Source organism: Python bivittatus, unplaced genomic scaffold (assembly GCF_059951505.1).
Source record: "Python bivittatus isolate LINGU-HERP-01145 unplaced genomic scaffold, Pbiv_v1 ctg000670_np1212, whole genome shotgun sequence".
Lineage (NCBI taxonomy): Eukaryota > Metazoa > Chordata > Lepidosauria > Squamata > Pythonidae > Python > Python bivittatus.
The window spans coordinates 5851330-5875250 of record NW_028277094.1 but is presented as its reverse complement, the minus strand read 5'-3'; the positions used below and the strand labels follow the sequence as shown (position 1 = coordinate 5875250).

Below are 23921 nucleotides of genomic sequence, written 5' to 3'. Positions count from 1 at the left end.
AGAGTCTTGTGTGGATCTAGCTAACCCAAAGTTTATTAAAAAGGCCCTGGAAAAGCAAACGATGTTTAGCATGAATGAACTAGGTCAATGACTGTTTCATGATAACCCCTCGAGATTCACAGTTGAATGGAGTTCGAACCTGAATCTGCTCAATTTTAGACTAACCACCACACCATATTAGCATAGGAATTCAAAGTGGTTGAAGACAATGGAGCAAGAAGCTAATGGTAACTGTCAGGAAGAATGAGAGGAAGTATTTGCTGCAGATTTTAAGGTGGAGTGTGTGTGTGTTCATCACATTTCTTTGCTTTCAGCAGCTTGATAAAAAGTGCTCTGAGGTGTATGAAAATATAATGGGAGGCAATCACAGGTGTGCTCCTATATGGAAAAGACTGTAACTCAAAGCCAGAGGGTTGTTTTACATGCTGAATAATTCCTGCTCCAAGCTCACTCTCCAGCCAAAAGGGCCAGGGAGCAGGTGAGGAGAAAGGCACCTGCTAGAGATGTTCTCTATTGTTTCTGCTATGCAAAACCCCCAGAAGGAAGGCAGCTTTCTGGGGTGAAAGAATGGCAATTCTCTTCCCCATTAATCATAATGGTGTGACAAGCTGCACTTGCAGAAATGTCTTTGCTGCATCACAACGGAGCTTGCAGAAACGGGGTGCAAGTGTTGTACAAGGACATGGCTGGCTCAACCCTGGGTCATTGAATGACTCACAACTGCTGGGTTTAGCCAACACACTAAGCCAAAAACATGTTCTGTATGAGGCTGACTCTCCTTGGACTCCCACATCCTCCTGAATGCGCCAGACTGAAGAGTATGAATGGACCAGGAGTCTCCCCAGAGCAATTTGGTTGTCTGGTTGAGCAATCAATCACTGTCTTTGCACAAAACACAAAGAAATTGACCATTTTAGCCTAGCGTTTTATGGGAACCCTGCCTGGGTGGCTAGTTGATGGTACTATGTATTGAACCCCCCCCCCCCCAATGGAGGTCATTTGATAAACCAGGGACAGGTTGTGTCCTCTGAACCCAGCTGAGGCTTATCTTTGAGTAATGATGCCCAGGGCTTCCCTAAACCACCTGGGTCTCATTCCAGATGTGGGAATTCCAAGTCCTGAGATTCACCACCCACTTCTTCTTGGGTCTTTCAGCTGCCAGAGTGGGGAGGAAGCAAAACGTTGGTTTGATGGTTTGGTGGAGTCCCTGCACGGCACAATAGGATCGGCTGTGTGCGTGTGGGTTGGCACGTGAAGCCAACTGTAGAGCATGGTGTGACCACAGGCTGTGAGCAGGGAAGAGGAAGGACTTCGTGTTCATATCCAAGCTCAGCCATGAAACTTCCTGGGGCACTGGAGCCCTTCCTTCTTTCCTTCCTCAGCTCACGGGGGCTCTGGTGAAGATCAGCCTGACCTGTCTATGGAAGAAAGATGGGTGGGAAAGAGACGCAAGTGAACAGAAGACTCTATTCCCCGAGGAATCCCCTGTTGCTATGAATGAATCCGTTGCGGGTTTAATTCGTCCGAGCCCAAACTTCTCGTTACTTCCAAAGGGAATTCCGCGCTGACCCAGCTCCAGCCGAGGAGCGCCTTCGCCGTCGGAGCCTCCGAGGGCCAACAGAAACGGCCTCCCTTCTCCTCTGCCCGGCGCTGGATTCCTTCACTTGCTCGCCGTGGAGCTAAAAGAGCCGCCGCCGCCGTTTGCAGAAGCCTTTAAGACCACGGGGAGAGGAAAGCGGGGGGCGGGGGGGGGCAGAATGTATGTTTAAAAAAAGTCCTCCTTCTCCCCCCCTCATTTGCATGTCCCCCTCACTCCCCGCCCCTTCTGCAGTGATGTCAGTCGCGGCGAGGACTTGCTGGCGCTGTCGGGGAAAGCGGAGTTCAGACGCCAGCAGCTGAAGCGCGGAGCCGATGCAACCGCCGTGTGGAGCCGCGGCGGCGGTGCTAGTAGCGGCGGCAGCGGCAGCAGCAGCAGCGGCGGCGGCAGCAGCGGCGCGTAAGCTCCGGGCGGGAGCGTGCTCCGAGTTGCCAGCTCGCTTTTGGGGGCAGCCCGGCGGATCCCCGCGCTGGCCGAGCCGTTCGCGCGCCGGAAGGGGACCTCCGGCTCGCCTGTCTTCGCGTGGGGAATATCGCCTCGCTTTGGGCGCCGCGCGTTTCCCCGCCGGGAGCCGCGGCCGCCTAGACTTCTCGAGGGGCTCGCCTCTGCCAAGAAGACCCGCGGCAGCCGCTGGGCGCTGACGGGAGCCGGAGGATTTTTCCGCCTCGCCTTCTTCCAAGTTTGCGAATCTCCTCGTGTAAGTTCAGCGGAGCCGCTCGGCAGCTGCCCGACTCGGGCGCCGTCGTTTCTTGCAAGCATTCCTTTGAACCTGGGCGAAGGGGCGGGGTGGGGGCAACCTCACTTTTCCTTTCCTTTATGACAGCCCTAACTTGCCCTCCCCTCCCCTCCCCATAATTGCAGAGCGGGGGATGCGGGCATCCCCTTTCCTTCGCCCCTGGATTTCACTTTGGGGGCACCGGAGCCCCGTCCAGCTCCCTTCGCGCTCGATCTCCCCTGCCGGATCCTCGGGAATCTCCTCTCCCCTCGTTCCGTGCCCGCTCTCCCCCCTTCCTCTTTAAGCGTCGAGCAGAACACGGATTTTCCCGTGGTGCGCTTTGGGTCTGACTTGAAGGCAGCGTGGCGAAGCATGGATGGGAAGCGGATTTAGCTTGGTTTGCACGGAGGGAATTCAAGGTAAGGGGCGGGCGGGGGAGCCGGCTGATGGAGATAGAGAGGGACGGAGAGAAGGCGCTGAATGGCGAGCAGCGGCGATTCCCCTAGAGAAAGAATCCCCCCCCCCCCCCCCATTGAACAGCCTCCAGGGAACGCGCTGCGATGACTAGCCGGAGTGAGGAAGTGAGTGTGTAACTCTTCCCTCGGAAAGCCGCCTCCGTGACACAGCTTCGCAATCTTCTAGGCACGGCTGGTCTGTCGGGGTCCATTTGTACCTTGCATTTCACCGGGGTCGGGGGGGGGGGAGGAGAGGGCAGAATCAACGATAGAGTGCTCAGCCGCTGGGAGGGTTGATCAACTTGTGGATCAGAGGTAGGCAGGCACACAGAACCGCGCTCTCTCCTCTTCTGCGGTGCAACACCTTCCCATCGATGAAAGCAGTGCAGAATTTGGGGGTCGGGCAGGGTGCAGATTACTGAGGGAGGGGGATGCAGGAAGGCTAGGACTAGGTGGGGGGGGGGATAGAAGCAGAAGATGTGACATGGTTGGTGGGTGGAATGGTAGTCTTGTAATGGAGGCTGCATTTGACACAGATTGCATTAAAAAAAAAAAAAACACCCTGCTGGTGTGTCTATATATATGTGTGTGTCTGTTTGTGCAAGAGAAGAGGAAAAAGCCAGCAATGGGCTGGAGTGTAAATGAAGTTCCTTAATTGAAGGATTTCCTTGAGCTCATGTTGGAATCTTGGAATAAGATGTAGAGCAGCTGGCAAGGGAGGGAGAAAATATATATTGATATACATCCAGACACTCAGATGATTTGGTTGAACCTGCAGGCTGGTGGAAAAGAAGATTCAAGCATGGCAGTGTTTAAGCTGGCATTCGGTGTGGATGTTCTGGGCAGAGAAACTAGGAGGAAGAGACTTGGGTTCCTAGAAGTACTTCTTTGTCATTACTAGTGGTGGTGAAAGGAAAGAAATAAGCTGGACTTAACACATCATTCTCTCCCTTCCAGAAATTGGCTGTGGCGTGCCTTTTTATACCTGCTGCCTTGAACGGAAATCTAGTTTGGCTACAGGGCAGAGGTTTCTGCTGGCAACCTTGGTATAGTAATAACTTGTAAAAAGTAGTTTTGAAGGTCTGTAATGAGTAGGCATTACCTTCTCTGTGACCTTGGGGGGTAGGGGAGAGAGGGAAGGAGGGGTGTGTGGACCATGGAAACACACAACCTTGCCTTAAAATAGCTTGAGCTCAACCATGTATCTAAAATGAGCAGCCAGGAGGCTGTTCTTGGGAAGCATCAGGGGTTTGTTTCAGTTTGAGGAAGGGGGTTGATGAAGGGATCTGGTTCATCTAAAATGCAAACATGCCTCTCTTTAACATTTAGCACACCTACCATATTGAAAAACCATATTCGAGAGAACTTGTGCCATAAGCACATCAACTTTTTTTCCTGTTTACGGAGGGTGAGCAAATGAAAAGTGAAAGTTGATATGCCGAGGGAAATAGGCACAATATGGAAAAGCACAGAAGACTTTTTTTTTTTCTGTCCTGAATGCCATGATATCTTTGTGTGTATATAGACATTCCTCTCTTGGTCACCGATAATGTGGAATGAATTATTTGTTCTCTAGGTGGAATGGCTATGTAAGCCTGCAAGTTACACAGGCTTCTTGATGGCTCAGGAACAGATGCCTCTTTTGTAAGATCATCAACAGAACCCCGGAGCCCTGTGTTAATTTCTAAGATGCAAAGCCTTCTCTGAACAGATTCCAATAAAAAAAAAACTATTGGATTGTCAAAAACTATTTGTCTCTCTATTTAAAATGCGAACGGGAGCTTGTATGGTGCCTTCATCCTTGAATGCTTTCGATACTGTAAATTTTGCATAAGATAAGGGTGAGAAAGAAACACACCAGAATCTATAATAGAGAACTGCATCTAAGCAGATAATCCCACCTATACAGAGGTGGTAGTGGAGGGGGTTGATGTGGGGGGAAGAAAACAGGAAGTGTGTTAATTGCAAAGACTTGATCGGAATATTAATGACGATCAAGCCTGAGAACGCGAAGAGTTAGCTGATAGGAAAAAGGCAAGTGTTTGCTGAGAGAGAAGACTTTTTAAATTTCCAGACATGTTCTGCCTCAGCTGTGTCTGTAGCTGAATCTGAAGATAAAATTGAACATTACTTAAGCCAATGATTCTTGAAGTCTTTTTTTTTAAGGTTATAAGAGGATCAACTCTATTATGGGAGGCAAGTAACAAACTGTTGTTGTTGTTGCAGGATGTGTGAATGTTCACTGCTTAAATTATTCTGTCAAATGAAACTGAAAAGACACAGATTTGCTCCCCCTCCTTTCTCTCTCTTCCCTTCCTCAAGGTGTTTAACCATTCAGATCTTTGTCTGCATTTTAATTCTTTTTCCCACCTGCATAAAAGGTGTTATTGCTTCATAGCTCTGTCATTCCTCCTGGCAAGCTTCCTTTTCTCTTAAATGTGAGCAGGAGAATACCTTGCTATACTTAAAGGATAATTTATATTCAGCATAGAACTGTCTGCTTAGTACAATTGGCTTTCTACATCATAGCTTCTGCAAAAAGGGAGATCAAAGATTTGGACCTGTAGCTGTGTAAAGCATTTGTATTCCATAAGGCCCTAAAGGCAACCTTCTACACATCCTTCTTTCCTTCCAATAGTCAGGATAATGTTACTTTCCTTCCTTTCTTTCTAGTATTGACTGGTTTGGGGGTTATAATTTAGTCCTACAACTTGCATTCTGAGCTGTAAGCTGAATGAATGAAGGGAGTTGCCACGCTGTCTGCACTATTATGTCCTTGTACAATCTGTTTCTGATGAGCAAGGAAGCACCAAGTGGTGGAGACCTAAGGATTTAAGGGGAAATATCCTGATAATTTCTTAAAACTTCCATTTGCCCTAAGTTCTAGACAACTAGTTGAATCTAGATGCTTGCTTCTTCAGTACGTTTGTGCTTTGCTTGGTTCAGCCAGGTATCATTGTTTTTGAAGTAAAGGAATCATGAAATGTCAGATCTTGTCAGACTAGGGTTTGTTTTTTCTGGATATGCTAATGTTTGTAGACTAATTTCTGATAATACCTCTGGATCTGTTACTGGTATTCAAACTGAATCAAAGTCTATAGTAATAGGAAAGGAAGCCATAAACATCAGCTCAAACAGTTCAGTCTCAAGTTGTTATAGCGTGGAATTTTGAATTTTGAACTGTCTTAAACCTACCGACTTGATCAGGAAGCCAATTATGGTAAGGTAGCTCAGAAATTAACGCATCTATTTTATTGGTATGCTATGTAAAGCTTTATTGTCTCCAAGAAGAGAACAGAGAGTCTTCTACATGTCTCTCGAAGAATTAAACTCTCCTTTGTTCTGGATACTTTCTGGTTTGAATAACCTTGGGTTGCTTGATCTCATATTTTTCAGTACAATCCTAACTTTGGAATCAATCCTATTGAGTGTAGTGGAGTTCATATCAGCCTAGCATGATCAACGATTCCCACCCGAGTATGAGTGATATAAATGACTAAATTTGCTAGGTTATAGTGGAAAAAACACAAACCTTACAGAACCCTATGCATGCTCCAAACCCTATAGAAATGTATTGCCCAGTCCACCGGCTTGTTTCTTTTGCCATTCCATACATGGATATCTTGTATTAAACATTCTGCAGTAGGGGTTCTTAGCTTAGCAGAATGAGAATTTTGAACATGACGCCCTGTTTTGCAGTGATTCTTTGTTCTCATCTTAACCGTACCAGGAGTATCCCCCAGTAGATGTTTCTAGGTTAAGTGCTGTATAACTGGAGGCAGTCTTAATAGTAATACCAACTGAATCAGTAAGGAAGCAACTCTGTTTCCCATGTTTAAGATCCAACACTACATTCCCCTGAGCTTGAGTCATAGGAAGATGGGAAGACCACAGAGATCCTGTTTTTGAGTTACAAGGGCATTTGCCCTTGATGGACCACATGTCCTTGGGAAGAAGATGATTCTTTGTGCTCAGAACTCTTCCTTGATTCATTTACAAGTCTTGCTGATGTTGAGTACACACAGCTAGGATAGCCCTATCATGAAGCAACTGTGGCACTAAAGCATCAGATTTTCCGCAGTTGCTTTGTTTGAGAACAAGTCTTGGTGGTGATGTCATTAGTATGTATCCGTAAGCATCAAATGCGGCAGCCATTTTGTTGCCTACAGTGGCCAGGTGTGAGACTGAACCTTAGCACAAACTCTTGTCAAAGGCTGATGCTCCCAACAGAATGAATTGCTTAGGCAGAAGAATGAAATATGGAACAGAAAAAATGTAAATTGGAAAGGTGCATTCCATTATCCCAGGAGGCTTGCAAAGGAGAGAAGAGCTTTTCATTATTCCAAATAGTTTGAAAGTCAGTCTCTTTCAATTATTGTCCCTGAGTGTAGTGGAGAGACTTGACAAGAAATTGTATAAGTTGCTCTTACTCCTTTCTGCTTGTAAAATCCCTGTTAGCAGGTTTTAAACTTCACTTGTAACTCTTTCCTGTATGTTGTGGAATGAATAAAAATAATCTCTGCAGGATATCACACAGACGTTTTATTTGAGACTCAATTTTTTATCCCGTGCCCAATTGCTCGGGGAAAAAAAAATCAAGTTGTAGTCCTATGCTATTCCTAAACACATGCTAAAAACTAGCTGTATGAGTCTATTATGTTTCAATGAGCAAGAAGAGCTCAGAAAATAATATGCATATATCTGGAGAGAGAAAGTGCGCGTACTCCAGCACCCTCGAATGTATATGGAAATCTGCTTGCCAGTTAACCCAGATCATTGCCGTTAAGTCTTCACTGTATACATTTTGCTTCATTTTTGATGAAAAAAGGAAGCTTTCCTTCCTGGGAAGAATGGGAATCATTCATTGATGGAGCACTCAAGATAGGATGAGGAAACAGGCCCAAAACTTTGGGGAGCTATTCCAGCTGCTGTACTGAATTGTTGTTCTTTAAAAAAAGCCGCTTAGGTTTATGCAGCTGGCTAAATCTGATTGAAATCCATTTGAGCAAACCACAGTGATTTGGTTCATTCAGTGTTCACTGTAGTTTATGTACCATAGTAAATTCAAACCAAACTCTGTTGGGGCTTAACACAGTGTTTCTCAACCTTAGCAATGTTAGGATATGTGGACTTCAACTCCCAGAATTCCCCAGCCAGCATTCTGAGAGTTGAAGTCTACCTATCTTAAAGTTGCCAAGGGTGAGAAACACTGGCTTAACATGATGTGTGAACCTAACCTAGAGAACCCACCTTACTGGCTTCTGAAGCTTATCTTGCCAAAATATTGATACATGTATTGCCTGAGACGTGAACATTGTCTGAAATACATGAAGGGTAGATTGTATTGAATTCGTGTGATAATTTCAACTGTGTGTCATCCTTGAAATTCCTAGGATGTTTTGCAGGAAGAGAGCGCTCCCAGTTTGGCTTCTGATGTGTTTTTGTGCAGATTATAATTGTGACATTTCTTTATAGCAAGAAAGAAGAACCTGTAGCCCTGAGGTTTGTATCATTGCAATTCTTATAATTGCTGACAATGACCATGTCAGCCGGGAGTTCAAGTCCACCATTTTGAGGGGCATCGTTGTCCTATTCTGTAGGAAAAGCTATTCTGTGTATCTGTTTTCATCACGTTAGTTAGGAAATGGGTATGCATTACTCTGTGTGATAATGTTGCAAAGTGAATTGAAGTCAAAAGTTCCACCAGTCTTTGAGGAAGCTACAGAAGGCAGGAGAAGAGCCTTTTTTATTTAAGGTCTTGTTTCCACTGCATTAATTTATTTATAAATCTTGTTCTCTCCCCCCACCCTTCTTTTTTAATTGTACAGTAATCTGTGAGGAATTTAGTTACAACTGTAGAAGAATGAATAGAAAGAATTGAGTGCAGCTTTGGCTTCCATCAGTACAGTGGATTAGGAGCAAAATGATTGTGATATTGTAGTGAAGTGCCTGATTTACCTGATGAAATTCAATATAGTGATGCTTTATTCATTTTCTCCCATCAAATTTGCAACAGAAAAGAGTGAGATTGGGTTCATACCCTGCCCTAAGCCATAGCGTGGCTTACGTGGTTTGGATTTTTGGTGTTGTAGGAAGTCACTCAATTATTTATTCAATAAAGAGACAATTTAGGACCCCAATTTGTGCTATGCACTTTAGGACGAAAGTTCTGCTGAAGAGAGAGATATTTAAATTCCTGCACTGAAAACTGGGTGGTGAGTCTCTTGGCACTGCCTGCGGAATATTGTAGTATTGCTGCAGATGTAAAGCTAAAAATGAACAATCTGGGGTTGTTCATTAGAAAAATTAAAGTGGGGGAGAGCATGATTGAAGCACATGGTTTGCATGTTAAAAGTCCTAGGTTCATTTCCAGGTAGCAGTCATTCTCAGATCTGTCTTAAACTATATTGTAAGGAATAGTAAGCAGCGAAGTAATACTGAACTAGAGATACCAAAATCTGATTTGAGATATAGCAAGGTGAAGGGGTGGCATATCAACATTAACGCTATATATAATTAATGTAGGATGAGAATTATCTCTTGGCTTTTAAGGAAGGGTAAGTAATAATGACTATGTTCATATGTCACACTTAGCCAGCATAGGTTTGTTGAACTCAACCTGTTGTGGTTTATTCAGTAAGCCATTATAAAAGAAATTGTAACCTAGTGTGATGTGTGAACCTTGTCTATGTTGGATATGACCTCGTTGTCTGAACAGCCAAGGATAGGTTTTCAGGACAGTATGTGCAAATTAGTTTGCTGCATGGGGGAGAGAGAAGAAATGAAATGTATACCAATACCAATACCAATACTTTAATGGCCAAGTATAAAACATACACAAGGAATTTATCTTCGGTGATAACAGCAAAATCCTTATACTTAAAACTCCGTATACTTAAAAACATCTCAGTTTGCTCTTTGATAAGCTTTGCCTGTGTACCTATTCAGGGGTTTCCTCTTCCTAACTCAGCCCTTAGCAGTTTGAATTAAACTGTCACTGAAATAGGGCATCGCATTGAAAATCCTAGCTTGGACTTGCAATAATCAAACACATTTGGCAGTTTGTTTTCTAATGTCAGCAATTCTGAGATTGTGCGGACCAGCGTGGTGGTTTGAGGAAGTTTTTAAGCAGCAGCTCTTTGAAATAAAGAACTTTGCATTTATGGAGAATGGATGGACTCCGCGGATAATTTCTGCTTCAGGCACTGCCACAAGGCTGTGCGGTGTTGGCAGTCAAGAAGCTCTGTGTGATTGGGTCTGTTTATGGGAAAAAGTCTTGCAAAGGTTGTAAGCATATATGAAATCCCAGCTGTTTGGAGTGGTTTTATGGCATGGCTCTTTGCGGTGAGTGAGTCTCATCCTACTTTTTTAGCTGTAATACTATTTGAGACAGTTTTGCTAAAACCTATGGTTGCAAATAAATATATATACAGATACTTATCAGTCAGTATGTCTTTTCAGCTGTTCAAGGAGTTACAAAACTGAAATGTTTGAAGATGTGACCTTGGGACTGCAGAAAAAGCAAACTTCTAATGGCCAACCAAGGGATGGGTGATCTTTGCCTAGAAACTTAAACACAGAGGTGTTAAACATGAGGAAGGATAAACTCAGGCACAGTGATCTTGGGACATCTGGTCTTCTTCACCATGACATTGCAGATGTTGCTCATCTGCACGTTTGTTGTTATCAGCATGCTGGTATAAAGTTTGCCAACATGCAACCGCCTGTCCTATGTCTCATATTGAGGAGTTTTATGTAACAGAGCTAGAATACAGCTACCAGCATCAGCCTTTAAAATACCCCAAAGTACTTACAGTGTGGTTTTCCCTGGAGGAGTTTTTACTGGTGAAGCCACAGGTTTTTCGTCAACCAACCCTGAGTTCAGTCTTCCTTTCTTTCCTGTTGATGGAAGTAAAGCTTGTTCTTATTTGGCCTCTCAAATGGCAAGGGGAAGGAGATGGGATCAGGTGCAATGGGGAGAAGCAGCATCTGTAATGTTGTTAAAAGATACTATACGTTAGCATTTTTGGTGCTCTTGAAAGCTTTATTTATTTATTAATGCATGTATAAACTGCTTCTCTTAAAGCAAAATAAACCCTGTGAAATAGAAGATGGAATGTGAGAGGGAAAAAGTGCCCCCCCCAAATGTAGAAAATAAACCATAATTTAACCATCTCTTTTGTTTAGTTTGATGTTTTGGTTGCAAAAATATGCCAGGGATTAGGAAGGATAGAACAGAAGATGGAAAATGAAATTGAATCTTCCGTTCATGGACGGGTATTTCATCTTTGGGGTCATGGTTCTGACTTGAAACTTCTATTTGTAATGCTACAATCTACTGAAACAGGGTGGGATCTTCTATTTAGAGGACATTTATTGGGAGTCTCTGTCTGTATCTGCAGTAATATATAGCTGCATCCTTGATAAGATGGAGATATGAAGTCTGAAAGAAAAATACCGATGCATTAAATGGAGTAATTGCTTTTACTCTGTCAGTCGTTTAAGTGAATATTTATCTGGCAGTTGGTTTTAAATGAAGTTGCTTTATAAGGGCGCACAGTGATTTTGCTAATAGAATGAAAATATTTCCTGAAAGAGGGCAGAATTCTTTTCTTCCCTGCCTCCATTTTTCTTCGGGTTGACAATGGAAGAGCTTTGGAGAATTTAGAAGAGAAATTGTTCCAGTCAAAATGGCTTCTTGATACTCTCTTTTTGGTGATTGGTGTTTCAAGAGACAGGGTGAGCTCATGATTGTTGGACCCAAGTTCAAGTCTCTCTTCAACCACGGAGGACACTGGGTCATTCTCTCAGTGCAACTTCCTTCACATGTTGTTTGGCTAAAATGACTCCTATGAGTTCTCAATAAAGAAAATGACAGGAAAATGAACATACTCTACAGGAAGAACTTGTTGCTGCTGTTTTCAACACATTAGTCCAAAGAAGTCAATAGCATTCTTTACTTCTGTGAACAGAAAGCTGAGGAAGCTAAAAATAATTAAGGTAAGTCATTCTATGTCTAATCTGTTGCTGTTTAATAATAGCAGGCTTGGTTTTTGGTGTCCATCCACTTAACATTTGTTTGGATGGTGCTCGTTTACTTTAAGCTGGTCTGTTGAGGTCATCACACCTCCTGAATGACTTCCCAGAATATATATCTGTATATTCACAATGGGTATCTTGTTGAAATTAGTTAATATGATTTACACAAGTGACGCTGGGTGACTTGCAAGATTAAATCAGACAAACCAAACATAATACCCCAGCACCCAAGAATAAACAGTTGACCCCACTCATCATCAGTAGTAACAAAGGTTATCTCCACTTTGACCCAAATGCCTGGGGAAACAGCTAGGTCTTCAATGAAAGACTAACAGGGTTGGGCCATCCAAAACTCTGTGGGGATGCTAAAACAAAGCAACTTCCTTGGTTCTGTTCTGGGTCCTGTATCTTGGAAAAATAAATAGAGTAGTATTCATGTGCTTTATGTATATGAATTTTAGGTTCATACCAGGGCATATGTTGTTAAAAGGCTCTTTGATTAAAAATTTCTGGAGGCAGGGGAACTGTTTAGTGAAGTCTCTGGAGAACAATTAGGATAGTACTGTATAAGTATTCAACTGGTCACAAGGCACTGTCATACATTCATTCATATTGTTGTTCTCTGTGGAAATTTCTTTGTTTTGGCATTCACACATTTGCTAAACCTCTCCATAAGCCAGGAGGCTACTGAATTCTTACTGCAACACTCTAATCAATATCTTGCTATCAGAAAGCATGAATTCAAGAGTTTGAATCTCAAAACAAAGAACATGAGTTTGAACCTTGGAGAAGCATGACTGTTGTTGCCTTAACTTTGTGCTTTACTACTGGATAAAGAGCAGCTATCATTAGAAGAACCAGTATGGTTGCAAGTGTATAACTCATGCAGAGGCACTAATTCACAAAATAAGCAATTCCATGTGGTTCTCACGAAGTTGCATGTATAATTGCATCCCTACTGATCTCTCCAAGGGAATCATGTGTTGGGAGCTGTTCTTTGTATGAACCACTCCTCTGATTAATGCTAAAGGTGAAGACTCATGCAAATGAAACTTGTCTTCTGGGGACCACAGGGATACATTTGTGAAGGTCTCTTGTCAAGATTGCCTTCGTCTGATATGCTTTCTAGTCTTCCCCATCTAGCCTCCAACCTTGGTGGCCTCCCATCCAAGAACTCTCCAGGTGTAAACCTCCTTAGCTTGTGTGTGTGTGTGTGAGAGAGAGAGAGAGAGAGAGAGACAGAGAGAGACAGAGAGAGACAGAGAGAGACAGAGAAAGAGAGAGATCCACCAAGGTTGGCCAGGCTCTGCCTCCTGCCATTATTTATTGACACTTTTTCTCAAACAACGAGTTCTTTTAAGTAGCCCAAGACCCTAGAATCTCAGGTTGAGGTTTATTTTGCTTGCTTTGCAGAGCTATGGCAACATCTAATCATCAAATAAAGATACATAGAGCTGATAAATGTAGTCTTGTCTACTTAGAACAAAGTACCTGCGCTAGCTTCTTGGGCTTCTTGGCTATCAACCAATTCCTTTAACCTATTATTTGTATCTGACATCTGCAGTGTACTTATAACATGGCACGTTATGTTCTTACTTGTTTTGTTAGTATTTTTTTAAATCAGTGGAGCCATTCAGCAAGTTATTTGAGAATGCAAAAAAAGAAGATGGTATACTATTTACTCAAGTAGGTGTGTTCATGTGTGCATGGGGTTATGGTAGATATTTAAAACTGTCACTAGGATGAACCAGAGCCAAGGTGAAATTAAACCTTATTTAAGACATGGTAGCCTTCCACATTACTGATTTATAGCATCACCCAGCCATCACTGTGCTGATATAAAGCCTGTCTACCTAATGATATATCGCCACAGCGATGACTGGGTGATGCTATAAATTGCTAGTGTGGAAGTCCTCATAGCTAGCAGTTCTATCTTTCCTCCCTTACTCAAATTCAAGAGATCTAATTTTGAGTGGAAACCTAGTATGTAGGAGGAAGTTGATAGGAATCTTTAGCTTGATTATCCAGGGCTATTTTGGTCAACTGTAGGGCCCAGTACTTGTCATTTTTAGTGTTACAACAGGATCTGTGTGTTTTTAATGGCAAGGAAGTTGAGATGTGGGAGCCAAAGCAATGATGAAAAACCTAATATGGTGATGGGAAAATAGAACTTTGTTTTGAGTTAATATATTATATTTTATCCCTCTCCATTAACATCACAATTAGCTAGATCTTTTGGCTGCAGGTGGCTGGCTTGTACACAACTGTTGTTGTTCACCTCCAGCTTTTGAGTTAAGGCAGGGAAACATCAAAATAAACACACTAACCTGTGAACTCTTTCCCATCTGTGCAAGTATCTAATTTGTGCTTCCAGTGAGCTGAAAAAAGCATCAAAATCAACTTGCTTTTTTTTCTCCCTCTCTCTCCCACTCTCCCTCCATTCCTTCCTCTTAATTTCTCTGGCTGGATGGATTTCTTGTTTGCTGAGATTGCCTTTAAATTGGGCCAGTAATTTCTCAGATTCTGAACTGGAGTTGCCAACTGACAAGAGTTAATTAGATAGAAGGGGGATTGCATTCTGGTTTTAGTGTAACTCCACTTTATTTTGATGGTGGATTTGTGTGAAAAGTAGAAGAGCCTAAAGCTTTAAGTAATATCGGGTTCATACAGACAGTTATTGGAGTGACTTTCCCATAGATGATGGTCTTCAAAATACACAGGCTTGTGTTTCAAAGCTGAAATCTTACAAGGCTGATTCAAGATCACTTGGGATGACTATGGGATCTTGCCATTTTAAGCACAGTGAGAATGCCTGGAGGTGTATCAACATCTGCAGGAATGTTGCTGAGTCTGTTATGTTCCATGCTTATCTGCTACAAATTCTCAGAGTTCCTAGGCTGAAGCACTAACATTTATGTAATTTGGATATCCCCATCTCTTTATGCCTTGCCAAGCCATATAAAAACATGGTACTGTGCTTTAATGCTGCAACCTTATGCTGCACTATGGCTTTGCAAGTGAGGCATGCATGTCAATGCTATTTCCATGTTCACCATTTGCATGCACAATAAGGTTGCAACGAAACCCTTGGGATTGCTGGTCATTATTATAAACCCTGTGCTGCTATGAGGTCCAATGTATCTGTGTTATATTTCTATGCCACCACTTCGATGACAAATGCTCTCAAGGCATGGCAGAGTAGAAAGAACCATGAATTGGAATGCTTGAGGAATTAGTCTGTTGTGGCTTGTGACACAAACTAATCTGATCCCCATCTCCCTGACTAATGTGCAAGTCAGCATGCAGTTGCCCTTTGGATTTCATGCTTCTCCAGATTTTGCAGTGCAACTCTTGGCTCAGGCATTTGGGATTTTCTTACATGAAATAGCCTAATGTGCATATGCTGTAAAGGAAATATATTTTCAAAGGCAGTCGGCATGCGTTGTGAATGCTTGTGCCTCCTTTTTTAAAAAATACAGGTTCCTGCGAAAATGGGATGAAATGGATGGAAGCAACAAGTGAACATGATATAGATTGCAAATAAAAAGATCTCTCCCTCTTTAGCTTATATATTTAGTGTATATATTTATACACACACACACACACTCATGTCACGTTCCAGAAAATGAGATACACGTGCATTCCTTCTCTCACCTTGAAAGGAGCTTGACCCTTGATGTGTGTGCCAAGCGTCTCTTTGGTTACTGACAATATTTTTGCTCATCAAGCATTTTAAAAGCAGACAATATCTGAAACTGCAAACCAGTGCTAAGCCAAGCCTACTTAGGGAAAACTTTTGATTTAAATTTTCTGAGGACTCGTTCCTTAAAAGCTGGCCTCATAAAGGCTGGAGAACCTTTCCTTCCTAGGAGAATATCTGGTAAAATGTGTTTGTCTCACCATTTGCAGGTTGTGCAGGGAATTTCAGCAACCCATTAACACTCAACTCTGAAAAGATTTAAAGAGATGAGGAGGGGGTTGACATTGAAATGACATCAGCAATGGGCAAATGTAGGAGGCAAGTATGAGTCTTCCATCGACAGAGCATATTCTCTCTCTATATACATACATACATACATACATACATACCAGTTGTAACAACTTGATCTGACTATGCAAAAACACTTGAGCTGAGCTAAATTGAATCAAGTTGGATAAATAATGTATGGATCCACACACCTGGAACGCAATCTATTCCCCAAGCATAAATGAAGAGAACTGAGTATCTAAATTCTCGTCAGACTTTCAAATGACTGCAACTCTGGAGGAGAGTAGAAATATACATGCTGAGGTCCATCATCACGGGCACTGACCACCCAGTTTCAATGGCAATAAATTAAATGGAATTGTGGTTTGCTAAACTATTGAATAAGCCATAATTAGCTTGATTCTTACAAGCCAGTACTCAGCCACCATTAGGGATTCAAATAATGCATAAATCTAACAAAATGGTTAAGCTGAAAGTTTGGTATATGTAAAATTCTGAACACATTGCATTGATTTACATTACATTGCGTACTGTAAATGGATTTACCAGATAGGTTCACATTTGACTTTTCCTACAGTTCTGAAGTGTGTTTCTGGTCTTCTTTGGAACTTTTTCCCCTCTCTTTTTCTCTCTACTATGTTTTTGAACTCTTCAGCAATTCAGAAACCTTGTGCTTTGTCTGGTATATAGAACATTAAGGTGGCTGCCTTATGCAGCTTGACCTGGGAGTTGGTCCTATTGATTTCATTGATTTTAATTCTGAGCAGTCATGCAAAAACACAACTACGTACATAGGGAAGCCTTAACCATGTTGGCTTCACTTACTTTCTTTGGGGAGTGCTCCTTAATCTTTAGTGCCAACTTTTGCTAGAAAGCAGCCAGCTGAATTCTAATACTTTTCAAATGACTACAGGAATTAAGATGAAAGTTGGTGCTCTGTATATTGCTGCTTGACACATCGTGATAGTAATGAACAGTGAATTGAAGCCATGTTCTCCTTCTGGAGATCAGATGCTGGAACAGACAGTATGTTTGTATAATCCTTTGGGGCGTATTTTTCCCCTTATCCTTTCAATTACAGTTTAGCATTAAAAGATCCATTTGCCGGAAAGTCCTATTTGGATATGCCCTTAGTTTCACCTCCCTGTGCGTAATTCATCTTGGAATGTGCATTGCTTCCAGAATTTATTGTATTACAAACTTTTTGAAGGAAATAATTGAAAAAAGGTTTTAGAGTTAGTGATTTTTAGAACAGACTGGCAGGTGGTGCCATATGACTCTTGCAGGATTAACGAAGTTCTGAAAATGCTGTCATTTCAGTGTATTGGATCTCTGTCATGATTGAGTCATTGTCAAGCAAAAAGTCTTTGCCTTTTGCTGAACAAATTGTGGTAGGCATTAGTGGATGGCAGTATCAAACAGAAACAGCTGAGCACATTTTGATCAGCTGTGGAATCTTAAGTGATTTAACGAAAGGAGGAGGAAAAACAGAATTTTGGCTGGAAGAAAAAGTCTCCTGTCACTTTCTACTTTCATCCCAGCATTCAATGATGTATAATATTTTGGTGTGAAAGAGAACAAGAAAAAAAAATGCACACATAGACACACCAAAACAAGAATAAGAAGGAAGATGGAGCAAAATCTTAGTTATATTGGGATCTGATGAAAGAGAATTTTAGAGGGGTTGAACTCTTAAAATATACATCTTAGGTTCCTTAGGAGCTCTTGCGCTTATAGGATGTGGCATAAGGTTCCTGAGGTGGATCGAGCAGAATTCTTTAATGCCAGCCATCTTCCTGGTTTCTGTTGCAGTTATTTTGAGGTGTGTGGGTGGGTGGATGTGAGCCACCGAGAGGCATCTTCTCTGTGGTGTGGCTGTGCAGGGGAAGTAACTGTGGTGATACTTCAGCATGGGGACTAGAGAAGGATGGGCCAAGTTCTAAATATAAATGGAGAAAAGAAATTGAATCATTTAGCATGTTGCTTCTAGGCAGACTGACAAAGGAAAATAAACTGAGTCGGCCTTGAAGGGGGAAGTTGCTGAAACACCCTACTCTGTCAGGTTACCCAGCTTTTTTGAACTGTTGAGTAAGTTCTTAAGTTGAATGCATACGATTTCTCCCTCCCCAGTCCACACCTCATACTGTCCTCTGTCAGTGACTAAATGGCTCCTGAGTCTTCCCCAGCCAGGTATTCTCTGGCTGTTAGACTTCAATATCCAGATTGGCTACGGTAGCTCTAATTATTAGCTGAGAGAAGGGATAGGGAAACTCAGCTGAAGACTGGTTCTCGGCAGCAGGCCTATAGTGAAGAGAGTACATAAGTATTCCCTCTGGGTGTGTTCTTGCAAATTTATTATTAGTTGTGCATCATAGACAGCAAATTCATATCAAGTTTCTCAGAAGAGGTAGCAATGGAACTGTGATCATTAATTTAATTGACATTACTGAGATGAAAGGTTCCGTGATTAACTGCCCAGCTTATCTGTCTTTTGTTTAGTTTTGTTTAAATATAAACATTTATAGAAGCTGCATGTAGCACACGGTGCAAAGATGTGCTGCTGGGTCCAAACTAGGTATAATGTGTTAATTTTATGTGCAAATTGGCTTGTGTGCAAATTTAACAGCTGACTAAATTAAATCTGGTGCAATTAAAGATTAGGTCACAGCTCTCACTGACGCATTCCTGCACTGGTTATATGTGGAGAATCTATCTGTGGTTACATGGATTTGTATGTCTTTCTTGGTTTTGAACCACCAGTTTTTAAGCAGTTTCCATCTGCAAGAGTTTTCCCATTTGGGGGGCTAGATGTGCCCTTTCCAAAAGAATATGGTCTTTTCAAAAGTTTGGCTTACAGGTGAGTGGGTTGTAGGTTGCAGCGGTACTACTTAACAGTAGTTGAGGTGGTGACACATTGAAGGTTCCTTATTACTGTTTATAGTACAGGTGATTGACAATTACATTATAGAAAAGGGAGGAAATAATTTGTCTCTGGATTTTAGCAAGGTGTTTGACGTGGCATTTCCCTGAAATATTGGCAAGATAGCAAGGGTATATTTTACATCTTCTAATGCAAAATTGATGTGGAAAATGGTGTGCTGCATAGTCTTGCCGAAATTGAAAAATGTTCCTTCTTGGTATTAGAAACAGGGTTTATAATGATGAGGCTCATTCTCTGAAGCTCATTTGTAAGGAAAACTAGCTAGATCTGCCTTTGGAAATGTATTTCAAGAGTAACGCAATAGATTCCTCTTCTCCATCTCTTGGAGGGTTGAAACTAGACATTAGCTTTTTAGTAGGTTTGTAATTCTTGCACGTTCCTTCTGTATTTACAGGTGACAACTGCCAACGCTTCTGCGGCAGTTTCGTGTTTGGGCAGGGTTGGATCAGAAGTTATGTCAACTTCAAACTCACTTGGTGGCGTCAAGTATCCATCTTCCTGGTCCTGGTCTTGCTTCTGCATTGCAGCATAGATGTAATACGTATTTGTATTTGCAAGACTTATTGAGTATTTGCAAGAGTTATTGAGAAGAATGTTGATCCTTTCTTGCCCTCAGCTTTGCAAGTTCTAGGAAGGAAGAGATGGGAAAGGAACAGCTAAGACTTACATGTAAACTAACAGGTATTCATATTAAGGATATTTCATCTGTTACAGAAATACTTTAAAATAGACATATTCAGCTTTAAGGCCCTAGAGGTCATGGGTCCATGTACACAGTGTATGCAAAACATGTTTAAGTATTTGAAATGCACAACAGAAATATACTTTCCATATTTCTAGAATAGGTTTTAAGAAGCAGCTAAATAATGAAATTAAAGGAGATTGAGGTGAGTCCTGTTGAATAAGACTGGAGATATCTCTAATCTCGTATCCAGTTTCCACAATGACTGAGCAGGCCTCTTGGAGAAGTTCGTATATCTTGTTCGTGGGGCACAGGATGCACCTTAGCAAAAGGTATCAATAGCATGCTGATATAACTCATGGATGCAATTATTTAAACTGCTTGGCCAAAAAACATAGTGAAGGCTTGACAAAGGGTGGCCCTACTGCTAGCAAAGTAGCATGAGATGGTCATCTTGGTGAAGAAATCCTGGGTGTTGGAAGAACTGAGTTGTGCCATGTTGCTTGCTCTACAGTTCCTAAGCCAGCCTGCTGCACCCAGATGTAGTCATGAACTCCATCCCGTCAGTAGTTTTGAAAGATTCAACTGCCTCTCTGGCCTGGGGAAGGTACCATCTTGTTCATTTTCATCAGCAAACTACATTGACCCAGCTCTGCTGTGAAGAAGGATCTGCAAAGATGATGACAAATAATTCATTTTTAAAAAGTACCTACAATTCTGCTTTAGGAATTGTACAGTTATGTTGCAAGATGATACTTTTCCTTCTGGGGAACTTTGTTTTGTTGATGAGTAAATGGTATCTCCTCTTTTACTGTTTTGGAATGGCCATTTACTGTGGGCAATGTTCTCTTGTACACCACTCTATTTTTACTTTTTCTGGCCTTCTCCCTCCACTGTTTTTCAAACTGGAGTGCTGAAGTTCAATCATGCAATACTACCTTGGCTTGAATTGCCAGACACACAGGGAAAATATGAACTCTAATTTCCCTTGAAACAACTTCATTATTAGAAAGCATTACCAGAATATCATTTGTTGTCAAGAAAAACAATCCCTATTTAGGTTTTTAATTAATCTCTTGAGAGGCTCTGCAGACTTATGGATGGAAAATATTGTAAATACTCTTGGGGGGAAGGGGAAGAGGAAGAAGACAGAAGCACCGGTTTTTAGAAATGAAGAAAACATACAATTCACAAAATGTTTCATTCTGAAATTGTATCTAGGAAGCCTTACAAGGAACAGACCTAGTCTTTCTTGGGCACCTTCACTAGGAGAAGCATTGATGACTTTTAATTGACCTTAATAAGTCAATTTCTTGATGGTCATCTGGAGATCTCTTGAATGTAGAGACCTGGTCTAGCTGTCCAGTCTGGCTTCTTCACTGGCCAGGGCTGGATTGAAGCCAATTGATGCCCTAAGCACAGTCCAACAGTGGTACCCCTCAATGGAAGCAAAACTCTCATGCCATGAGATGGAAATGAATGTGATATCTGGTGACACCTTCAAACCAAACTTTGAAACTTTAGTCATCACCATGCCAAATAAAACATTTTTTTAACAATGCAGATCAAAGTCGAAAACAGCAGATAAGGACAATTACCAAAAAAATCAACTAAAGTTGAGTGTGGGAGTCAAGAGTCAAGAGCATGCTAGCTAGGGGAAAATCTCTGTGGTGCCCCCTTTCCTTGGTGCCATAAACATGTGCTTATTTTTGCTTAGCGGTTAATCCAGGGCTGCCACTGCAACACTGAGCCATGCCTCTATGAAAATGAAGCATCAAACAACTCTTAGAGTTCTACTTGAAGAAGCGTCAGTGGCCGGACATGGGGTTGACAAGTAGGGTGCCTTGTATGATTTGCTATTGTCAAAAAGGCAGCAACATCCAGGAAACTGGAGGTCAAGGCACACTCACAGCACTGCTCTCTGATCATGTCAGATGAAAAATCACAGCAAATTGCCGGTTTATTAAACAAAGACGATCGTCTTCTTCCTCACCGGCACACACGCCAAAAGGCTGAGAGCAAATTCAAGGATTGGAAGAATAAATACTCTACTGAAATGTAATTAACAAACCCATTATTTTAAGCTAATTTTTCTTCCTGTCTCTTACAGGCTTTTTAAATCATCCTCATCATCTTTATGGAACCTTGAAAAAAGTCTCATCTCTGTAAATGCCAGGTTTTTTGTTTTTAACTTGGCATTACTATTTAATGGAAGTCACAAACATGCAGTCAGCTTTGATAGCAAAACAAAAGTGATCTCTGTTTAGTTGCACCTAGGTTTGAATATATTATCACAGTTTCATATATGTGGGGTTTTCAAAGAGTTTTTCCCCCTACAACCACTTTAATAATATGCATTTGTGTTGGAGGCTGGAATAATCTGCATCAATTAAATGTCATGGAGTGACAGAGCAGTTCCTATTCAGTAGATGTTTGAGACTAACGATTTGATTCATGTTCAAGGTAGATGTGGAACTGAATTTATATACAGCACTCCTGTATCACTTTTAAGGTGATACAGAAAGTTTATCTAGCACACAGGTAATATGTTTAAAAGGTGCTCTATGGGGCTGCTGAAAAATACATACTTTGGAAGCTCTTCCCAAAATGGAAATTTGAAGAAAGGAAAATCATGGTTGCCTATCAGAAATGGAGAAAAAGAAATAACTTTCCATCTTCCATGTCAACTTCTCACAGTTAGCTTTTACCCTTCTCTGCTATGCAGCGGTTCTCCAGCAAAGACTGTTAGGCAAGCAAGTATTTAAGAACTATACATCCTGGTTCTTGAGGACAGGTGGTAGACAGAGACCCCAACAGTTCATGGAAGAAGAGAAGAAATGTACTCTTTGTTTGTGTCAGCTCTGTATGTTCCATGGCTTTCATGAAGCCATTGCTCTCCAAGCACTGGGGACTTAGCCCAGCTTGGAGGGTGGGCACTGGTATACCCCTTCGTTGTCTGATCTGGGCCCAACTAATTGAGTGACTCCAGGAGGCTTTTCTGTGCTGCAGAACCCACTCAACCGGCTGCTCTGGGGATCTAGGAAGGCTGTGTTTCTGTGGTTTAAGGAAGCAGTGTACTAAAGGAGGTAATGTCACCTTCTGAAAGACTAATAAGCCGCCTTGGGCTGTAGCTGCAAGCCCATCTCAGCATACAGCATCTTCACAGTCAAGCTGACTAGGCTCAAGGAGATCTGACCTCAGATGGTTCAAAGAGCTTTCTTTACAATGAAGGAGGACCCAGTCCTAGCCACCAGAGGCTGCAGTGATGTCAGCCAGAGATGGAGAAAATTAGTGTTTTTTCCCCCCCCCCCCGACTGGTTGGCCAAAAGGTGAGTCAATGTGGGTTGTTCAGAGGAGCTTCTCAGTCTGAGGGACAGGTGCACAAAAATGATTGACTTAATATTGTCTTTAACATTTGGCTTTTTAGAATCAAGGTGATCAGCATTGTCAGGATCTGTAATCCAGTCAGCTTTTCAAGCAGATTCCTGTGGGCTTGCTCCACTTCCCACACTGGAAGTTTTATCCTTATGGGAAACATTGGCATTAAACCTGATCAGAAACTCACATCTGCGAATGGGGGAAGGGAAGTTAAAGAAGGAGAATTCCTCATAAGCATTGTCTTAAAATTACCCTATGTTGCCTTATATATAAGCCATGTTATGAAGACTTTTCTAAAATGCTGCAGTATTATGGTTTCAAACCCGAGAGTCTCTCAGGACCAGTTGAAGGGCAAAAGGTTTCTCCTTCAATTTTGGGCTCTATTATACTTCCTGGTTTCACGCTAGCTAATCTCCCCCCTCAAAAAAACCCCCCAAAAACATTCTATTTCTAGTTGATGGTTTTCAGCTGTCTGGATCGGGATGACTTTGAGCTATCTAGTATGCAAGATCCTCCCAAAGCAAGAATCAAATTTAAAAACAAGCAATGCAACGATCCATTGTGAAAGTCCTTTTTGATATTTTTCCTTGTCGCTTGAAGCTTTACTGGCTGCAGTTTCTTCTCTAGAATGTTGTCCAGCTTGCAAGAATCCAAAAGCTTATACATAATGCCTAATTAAGTATGCCTTCAAATAATTCCATCTGATTTCTGAGTCAGTTGATTTGTGGATATCGTGCTTCTAATCTGTCTATTGGACTTGTACAACTGGGTCAGGTCATCCTTCAGAAGCTTAATTATTTTATATGCATGCAAAGCACTCCTGAAATGTTGACTCCTCATCCCTCCTGTCACAAGAGCTTGCAAGTTTTTAGGAAGAAAGCCAGAAACTATGCTGAGATTTTGGCAGCTACAACCAAGTGTTAAGGTTAACAGCTTGCAAGTAGCTGCATGTTGCCATTATCTAAAAACCCTGCTGTTTGGTGAAAATGATGGCCCTAATAAGATAGCTGCATCTTCTTCCCCCCCCCCCTCCTTTTATTCATTTAAAGAAAAAAAAATCTTTGCCAGCTCCACAGTGACACTTAACCTGAACACCAAGATTTAAAAGTTGGACAACTCTTCTAGA

At 41.9% G+C, this 23921-nt stretch overlaps 1 protein-coding gene across 4 annotated transcripts in view; it reads left to right on the top strand.

Annotated features, from left to right (window-relative positions):
* Window positions 1–1764: 1764 nt before the first annotated feature.
* PCDH11X (protocadherin 11 X-linked) overlaps window positions 1765–23921 on the top strand; it is a 552416-nt gene continuing 530259 nt past the window's right edge. For all 4 annotated transcript variants that reach the window (XM_088151587.1, XM_088151586.1, XM_088151588.1 and 1 more), the window contains exon 1: window positions 1765–2294. The gene's annotated coding sequence lies outside the window, so the exon portion shown is untranslated. The remainder of the gene's footprint in view (window positions 2295–23921) is intronic.